Below are 7,112 nucleotides of genomic sequence, written 5' to 3'. Positions count from 1 at the left end.
ATGCACACAAGCTGTCACCAAGGTTTTGGACCCCGATGAAAATAAAATCTCATGAAGCATTGAGGTTTTTGGTTACTGTGGAGAACGCAATTTTGAATACATTTTAAAATTGGATAATATTCAGTCAAAATTCAGTTAAATTCACTGTTTTTGGGATATCCTGCTCGGTAAGGTGATTTCTCGTGGGCATCAATCTGCCCCCGTAACCGAATTTCTCAAGCGGTAACCAAAACCCTAGCTGTCACTACTCACCCAAGACCTCTTTGATTCAAATGATTCGTGACGGTACTTTTGAAGATTTTGATCCTTAGATTTTTTTTTCCCCTACACACAACGTTGGACTCGTAGGAATGTAATCCAAGATTCACTTGATCTAGATTTCATAGATACATTTTCATCCACTTCAATCTTATATGAAGATTTCTATGTGTTTTCATGTGCTCAATCAAACATCGGAGCAATCCTATATACGAATATGGCAGACACCCTCTTCCTGTGTTTTTTCTACTTTACAAATCAATCAAAGAGGCACTCGTTAGGTTTTGATAGGCATTCACAAATGCATCATCTTCAAAATTGGTACTCCCTTTCTTCGTTTCTGTTAGTCCCCTTGTATTTCAGTCATTTTTTTATCATAAACTTGGTTAATAAAAACATAAATTATACTCTCCTATCTTAAAATAAAGACGTTTTTTGTTCTAGATTTAGACCAAAAACATTTTATATTTTGAGACAGAGGGAGTATGTAGTAAAATAATACCAAGATAAAAAAGTTCAAATACAAATAGATGATATTTTTAAATAAATAAATATATTTTGCTAGCCCACCCATGGTTAAATTTTATGCAAAATACAATATGGGTTTATAAACTCAAACATAGGAAGTAAGAATGGCACCGGTAATAAATTAGTGATAGGTATCAAACATTTCAGTACTATTACCATCTATAAATCCGGACGGAGGAAGTAATAATGACATTAGTAATAAATTAGTAGCGGGTATACAACATTCGAGAAACCATTTTTTTGTGGGGATGACTTCTGATCTATTCATCACATCATGGCAGTACAAAGACCACAACAGTAACAAAAACTACATCCATATCATCTAACAACGACTGTAAGCATTGAAGTGAGCTGAAGAGGCATCGCCGTCATCGCCCCTCCTTCACAGCAGTCGAACAAACCTTGTTGAAGTAGACATCCAGAAAGTCGACGTGCTAACGCCCCAAAGGACAAACGCACTACACAACAACAACAAGGCATTATAACTTCATTAAATCAATTCACAATCAGTTATATAATGACTATAACTTATTTGAATTCATCGGCACACATTTATCTTTCTATACGCGCCGAAACAGACTCCGTCGTATATAGACATTATAAAAGACAAAAGGCATTTAAAGAGTGCAAAGGTGTTATATTGAAGCCGTCCATCAGTGGTCAGTTACATTCCTTGTGCATCAGCTTATGGTGAAGGAAAACAACAATAATGCAACCGATAGTACACGCAAACGACCGAGAATAATCACCTAGGACGGAGGTAGTTCAGAGACGTCGCCGTCCGACCGCACAGTGCGGGATCACGAGAACTGCGACGGGCGCATACGGAAGGTGCGCGCTGGCAGTAGCCGCGGGATCGATCGGTTGCGGCGAAAGCTACGTGAATCATTGCGATGGCGCCCGTTCACTGGAGCGGCACGAGGCGCGGTACGTCCGGGTCTCACCTGACCGCCGGAGTTGGACTTGGGCAAAAGGTTTAGCACGAAACAGGCGAGGTTTTACGCCGCGCGTCGCTCCCCCTGCCCTCGGCCGTGCCCGCCGGATTCAGGAAAGCGGGCCCGTTTCGACGGATCGCAGCGAGCGAGTCGGCGGGGGAAAGCGTGCGGTTGTCGCTGGCGAGCGGCAGCGGCGGGGAGGGATGGGGCAGGTAGCGGGAGCAACATCGAGCGTGAACCTGCGATATTCGGGGCATGGGCGTGGACGCGTGTCGACGGCTTCGGGGCGCGGGGGGAGGGCATGCCGGGTCCAGGTGCAGCGCCCCCGCCACCTCCTTCCGGGACCCACTTACGCACGTACTGCGTGCGCGACGTGGAGACGTCGGCCGTTTCCTTCCCTCCCTCGACTTTGGTCTCTCTCTCGTGGGTCAGTCGGTCAGTCAGTGGCGTGGAACTCTTGGCCGTCGTGCAGCACGGGTCGCTGCGTTACGTGCCACGCGTGACTGTGTGTGCCTGCGTGGCTCCGTATCTTTTTCTCGGCGTGCCGACGGCTCCTGGTTTTTGAATTCCGCGGCCGAAACCATGACTACGGCAGTCTGATTAAGGCTGGCTTGTGCCCAGCCACCGGAAGATTGTTTCTTCTCTCACAAATTAAGGCCTCCTGTAGAAATTTTGTAGAAACTCTATAGAATAGGATTTACAAAGAAAAAAATATTTTTAAAGCCCTTTGATTTACAAGAATGAATTTTCATTTCTATATAGGATAGAAATCAATCCTTCATATTTTGAAGAAAAAAAAATTAGTCTAGACTCAATGAAAAAATTCTTAACCTATCCATCAAATAATATCTTTTTCTCTATACGAGTTCCCCTCATAGGGTTTAGAGTTCCTCTGGCGGCGCCGCCTGCCCAGAGTATGATCTCCGTCAACTAAGGTCGATCCCCTCCCTCCTCTCGCCCCTCCCTAGATCCCGTCCGGCTGGGTGCAAGCAGTAGAAGAGGGTTTTAACTACTTCCTACGAAAGAGCTAGGGTTTGGCTACCAGATCAGATGGCGGCGCGGGATGCATCAGGAAGTTCGCGGAAGGAGAAGGAACCAGTCGAGGCTCTACTCAGCCGGCTAGATCTTCAAGAGGAGGAGGAAGAGCAGTTTGTCTGGGAAGAAGAGTTCAAGGACGAACCGATCGCGGCCAAGTGGCTCGCCATAGCCAAGGTACACACGAGCAAAGGGTTTAGACCATCTGCTTTGTACTCTGACATGAGAGCGGCGTGGAACCCCGCAAGAGAAGTTCGGTGGCAAGGTTGAGGACAATCTGTTCACGGTTCAATTTGGATGTCTTGCAGATTGGAATACTGCTATGAATATGGGACCTTGGTTATTTCGAGACCAAGGGGGTGCTGTTGGCTAAATATGATGGATTTAGGAACCCCAGATCGGTTCAGCTTGATAAGATTGATGTTTGGGCAAGGGTCCTAAAACTACCAGATAACTTCCTAATCCCAGCAGCGATCAAAGGTATGTGTCGCAGGATGGGAAAAGTTCTTGAAGTGCAGACTACTCTTCCTGCTGGTTTTGCTGGTGAATTTGTAAGAGTAAGGGTTGAGTTAGGTGTGACAAAAAAGTTAATTCATTTTGTTTCTATAACAAAGAATGAAGAAACAGAATATTATCAAGTTCAGTATGAGAAAATCCCAATGTTTTGTGGCAATTGTGGCCTGCTAGGCCGCTGGTACCAGGAGTGTGGCACTGGTGAACATGATGAAAGTAAGCTTGAGTGGGGAGATTTTATGCTAGTAGATGGTGGAAGAGGTCGTGGCCGTGGTTGTGGAAGAGGTTCAGGCAGGGGCAGAGGTGAGACTAGAAGAGGAAATCCACCTTTTGGACCCGGGCGAGGAAGGGGAGTCCCCCCGTTTGCTGCTGATAGAGGTGCAATGGCCAGTTGGCGTCACATTGCATTGTTTAATAATGAAGATGTACATGATATGGAGACTGAACTGGAAGGAAACACTAGTCAGGATGTGAGAAACATGAACATCCTGGGGAAAAGAACAGCAGCAGACTCCAATATTGATGCTAGTGCGTTGGCTTTGGCTATTAGGCCAGCAGGTCCGTCAAACCTGTTGATGGGGGCGGAGACGGTAGAGAAGGATGAGGGGGATTCGTCCCCTAGCAGCCTAAGTGATCCAGCTGGTACTCCTCAAAAGAATGCAAACAAGAAGAAGCTGAAAAGGGTAGAAGGCGATGCAGTGGACAGTGCGGCGGTAACCAAAACCCTTGAGATATCGGCGTCCTCCCATGAGGGGGATGACCAGACGCAATGAAACTTTTAGCTTGGAACTGCCGGGGCCTTGGGAATGCCCCGGCAGTACATGCTCTATTGGACGTCCAGCGGAGGTGCAACCCCGAGGTGATTTTCTTGTCGGAGACACACCTTGACAACTATCCGGCAGAGTGTTTGTGCAAAAGACTCAAGATGGATAATAAAATTGTATGCCCTAGGTGATGGTAGGAAGGGGGGTTTACTTTTATTATGGAATAATACTGTTAAGATTCATAGGATAGCTCTTGATCCTATGTTCATTGATGTAAAGATTGAAGTGAGTAATAATATTTTCTGGCACTTGACGGGGATATATGGTGAATTCAAATGGGAAAATAAACACATGACATGGAGACGTATAATACAACTGCAGCAAAGCCAAAACTTGTCGTGGTTGCTAATTGGAGATCTTAATGAAATCTTATATCTTCATGAAAAGGATGGTGGGAACCCAAGGCCTATACAGTACATGCAGGCTTTTCAGGAGGTAATTGATGATTTTCCAACTGCATGATATTGGGTATACTGGAGATCCGTTCACATGGTACAGAGGAAGAATAAGGGATAGGCTGGACAGAGGCCTAGCAAATGATGAGTGGTCGGCTATGTTCCCTATTGCGTCTCTTGAGAATATGGAGTATAATCACTCTGATCACAGACCACTATGTGTAGATACTGAATATTACTCTCCAAACACTGGGGGCGGGAACAATTTGCAGGTTAAACGCTTCGAGGCAAGATGGCTGAGAGAGAAAAACTTTGATGGAATTGTTCTTGCGGCATGGGAGATGGTAAGTGCTGACCCAAGTGCGGCAAGCATATATGACAAGTTGAACAAAATGCATGCTGAATTCCACGATTGGGATCAAAGGGTTCTAAAGAAACCCAAGAAGCGTTTGCGCAAAGCTCAGCGAGATCTTGAAAAGGTCATGACAGGGCCTATGAACGATGATAGTGAAGAGAAAAGGAAAGAGTTGGCTGAACTGATTGAATATTTGCTTGAGTTAGAAGAAATACAATCGAGGCAAAGATCACGGGTGACATGGTTGTCTAGTGGTGATCGAAATACAGTCTTTTTTCAAGCGTTTGCTTCGGCAAGACGGAAGAAAAAAATTTGTTAAGAAATTAAAAGATGATGGAGGGAACTGGTTGGAAGGTATGCCTGAACTAAACTCCCATGTTCAGAATTATTTTACTCACCTATTTACTTCAGAGGTGCAGCATACAAACCCAAATGTCCTACGGAAAGTGCAACATAAAGTTACTGAGGATATGAACAATTTCTTGATGGCACCGTTTACTGTAGACGATGTCAAAAAAGTTGTTTTCAGTATTGGAGACTTAAAAGCACCCGGTCCTGACGGCTACATGCAATATTCTTCAAGAAGTATTGGCATATCTTAGGTGATGAAATCACACATGAGGTGCTGGAAGCCATTAATTCAAGGCAAATTCCGACTGAATGGAATGACACCACGATTGTCATGATACCCAAAGTGGACAACCCTAAACTGGTAACTCAATTTCGCCCCATAAGCTTGTGCAACATTCTTTACAAAATTATTTCCAAGATGTTAGCACTAAGGCTAAAAAGGATTCTTCCTGAAATTATTTCTCCAACACAAAGTGCATTTGTGCCGGGAAGAATGATCACTGATAATATCCTTATAGCCTGTGAATGTGTACACAAGATAAAGAATAAGAGGAATGGTCAAATAGGGTTATGTGCAGTTAAATTGGATATGCATAAGGCTTATGACAGAGTGGAGTGGTCCTTCTGGCATGATATAATGGTTCAGATGGGTTTTCATGAGCACTGGATCCAAATGATGATGGTTTGTGTTACTTCTGTTAAATATAAAGTAAGATTCAATTCTCAAGAGACATATGAGTTTTTTCCATCGAGGGGTATCAGGCAAGGTGACCCCCTATCTCCCTATTTATTCCTCCTTTGTGCGGAAGGTCTCTCTAGTTTATTGCAGTTTGAAGAAGAAGCTGGTGGCATATAGGGAATTAGAGTGTGCAGAAATGCACCATTAGTATCACACCTTTTATTTGTTGATGATTCTATGATTCTTATGAAAGCAGATGTTCTAAATGCAGCTTCCTTACAGCAAGTTCTAGAGGATTACTATGCAAGTTCAGGACAGTTGGTCAGTCTAGCCAAGTCTAGTGTTTTCTTCAGTCCAAATACCCCAGCTACTACTAGGACTGAAGTTTGCCTGGAGTTACATATTGACACTGAAACATTGTCAGATAAATACCTTGGTCTACCATCTATGGTAGGAGCAGATAGGAGTGACTGTTTCAGGCACTTTTATGAAAGAATTAAGGAAAGACTGAAGGGATGGATAGAGAAGCAACTCTCTTCTGGTGGGAAAGAAATCCTGTTAAAATCTGTGGCTCAGGCTATCCCTGTTGGGGAACGTAGTAATTTCAAAAAAATTCCTACGCACACACAAGATCATGGTGATGCACAACAACGAGAGGGGAGAGTGTTGTCCACGTACCCTCGTAGACCGAAAGCGGAAGCGTTAGCACAACACGGTTGATGTAGTCGTACGTCTTCACGATCCGACCGATCAAGTACCGAACGTACGGCACCTCCGAGTTCAGCACACGTTCAGCCCGATGACGTCCCTCGAACTCCGATCCAGCCGAGTGTTGAGGGAGAGTTTTGTCAGCACGACGACGTGGTGACGATGTTGATGTTCTACCGACGCAGGGCTTCGCCTAAGCACCGCTATAGTAATATCGAGGTGGACTATGGTGGAGGGGGGCACCGCATACGGCTAAAAGATCAAACGATTAATTGTTGTGTCTATGGGGTGCTCCCTGTCCCCGTATATAAAGGAGCAAGGGGTGTGCGGCCGGCCAGGGAGGAGGCGCGCCAGGAGGAGTACTACTCCCACCGGGAGTAGGACTCCCCCCCTTTCCTAGTTGGATTAGGACTTGGGAGGGGGAAAGAGTGGAAGAGAAGAAGGAAGGGGGGGGGGCGCCGCCCCCCTCTCCTTGTCCTATTCGGACTGGGGGGAGGGGCACGCGACCCAGCCCTAGACGCCTCTCCTCTC

At 45.4% G+C, this 7,112-nt stretch overlaps 1 pseudogene; it reads left to right on the top strand.

Moving 5' to 3' along the window:
• The first annotated feature begins 4,038 nt into the window (after positions 1 to 4,038).
• Positions 4,039 to 5,162, top strand: LOC147980008 (uncharacterized; annotated as a pseudogene).
• The last annotated feature ends 1,950 nt before the right edge of the window (positions 5,163 to 7,112 follow it).

The sequence above is a fragment of the Triticum urartu genome, chromosome 3A (assembly GCF_056163025.1).
Source record: "Triticum urartu cultivar PI428250 chromosome 3A, HENAU_Tu73, whole genome shotgun sequence".
In the NCBI taxonomy this organism is placed as follows: Eukaryota; Viridiplantae; Streptophyta; class Magnoliopsida; order Poales; family Poaceae; genus Triticum; species Triticum urartu.
The sequence above is the reverse complement of the archived record's forward strand: the minus strand, read 5'-3'. Positions and strand labels throughout refer to the sequence as shown.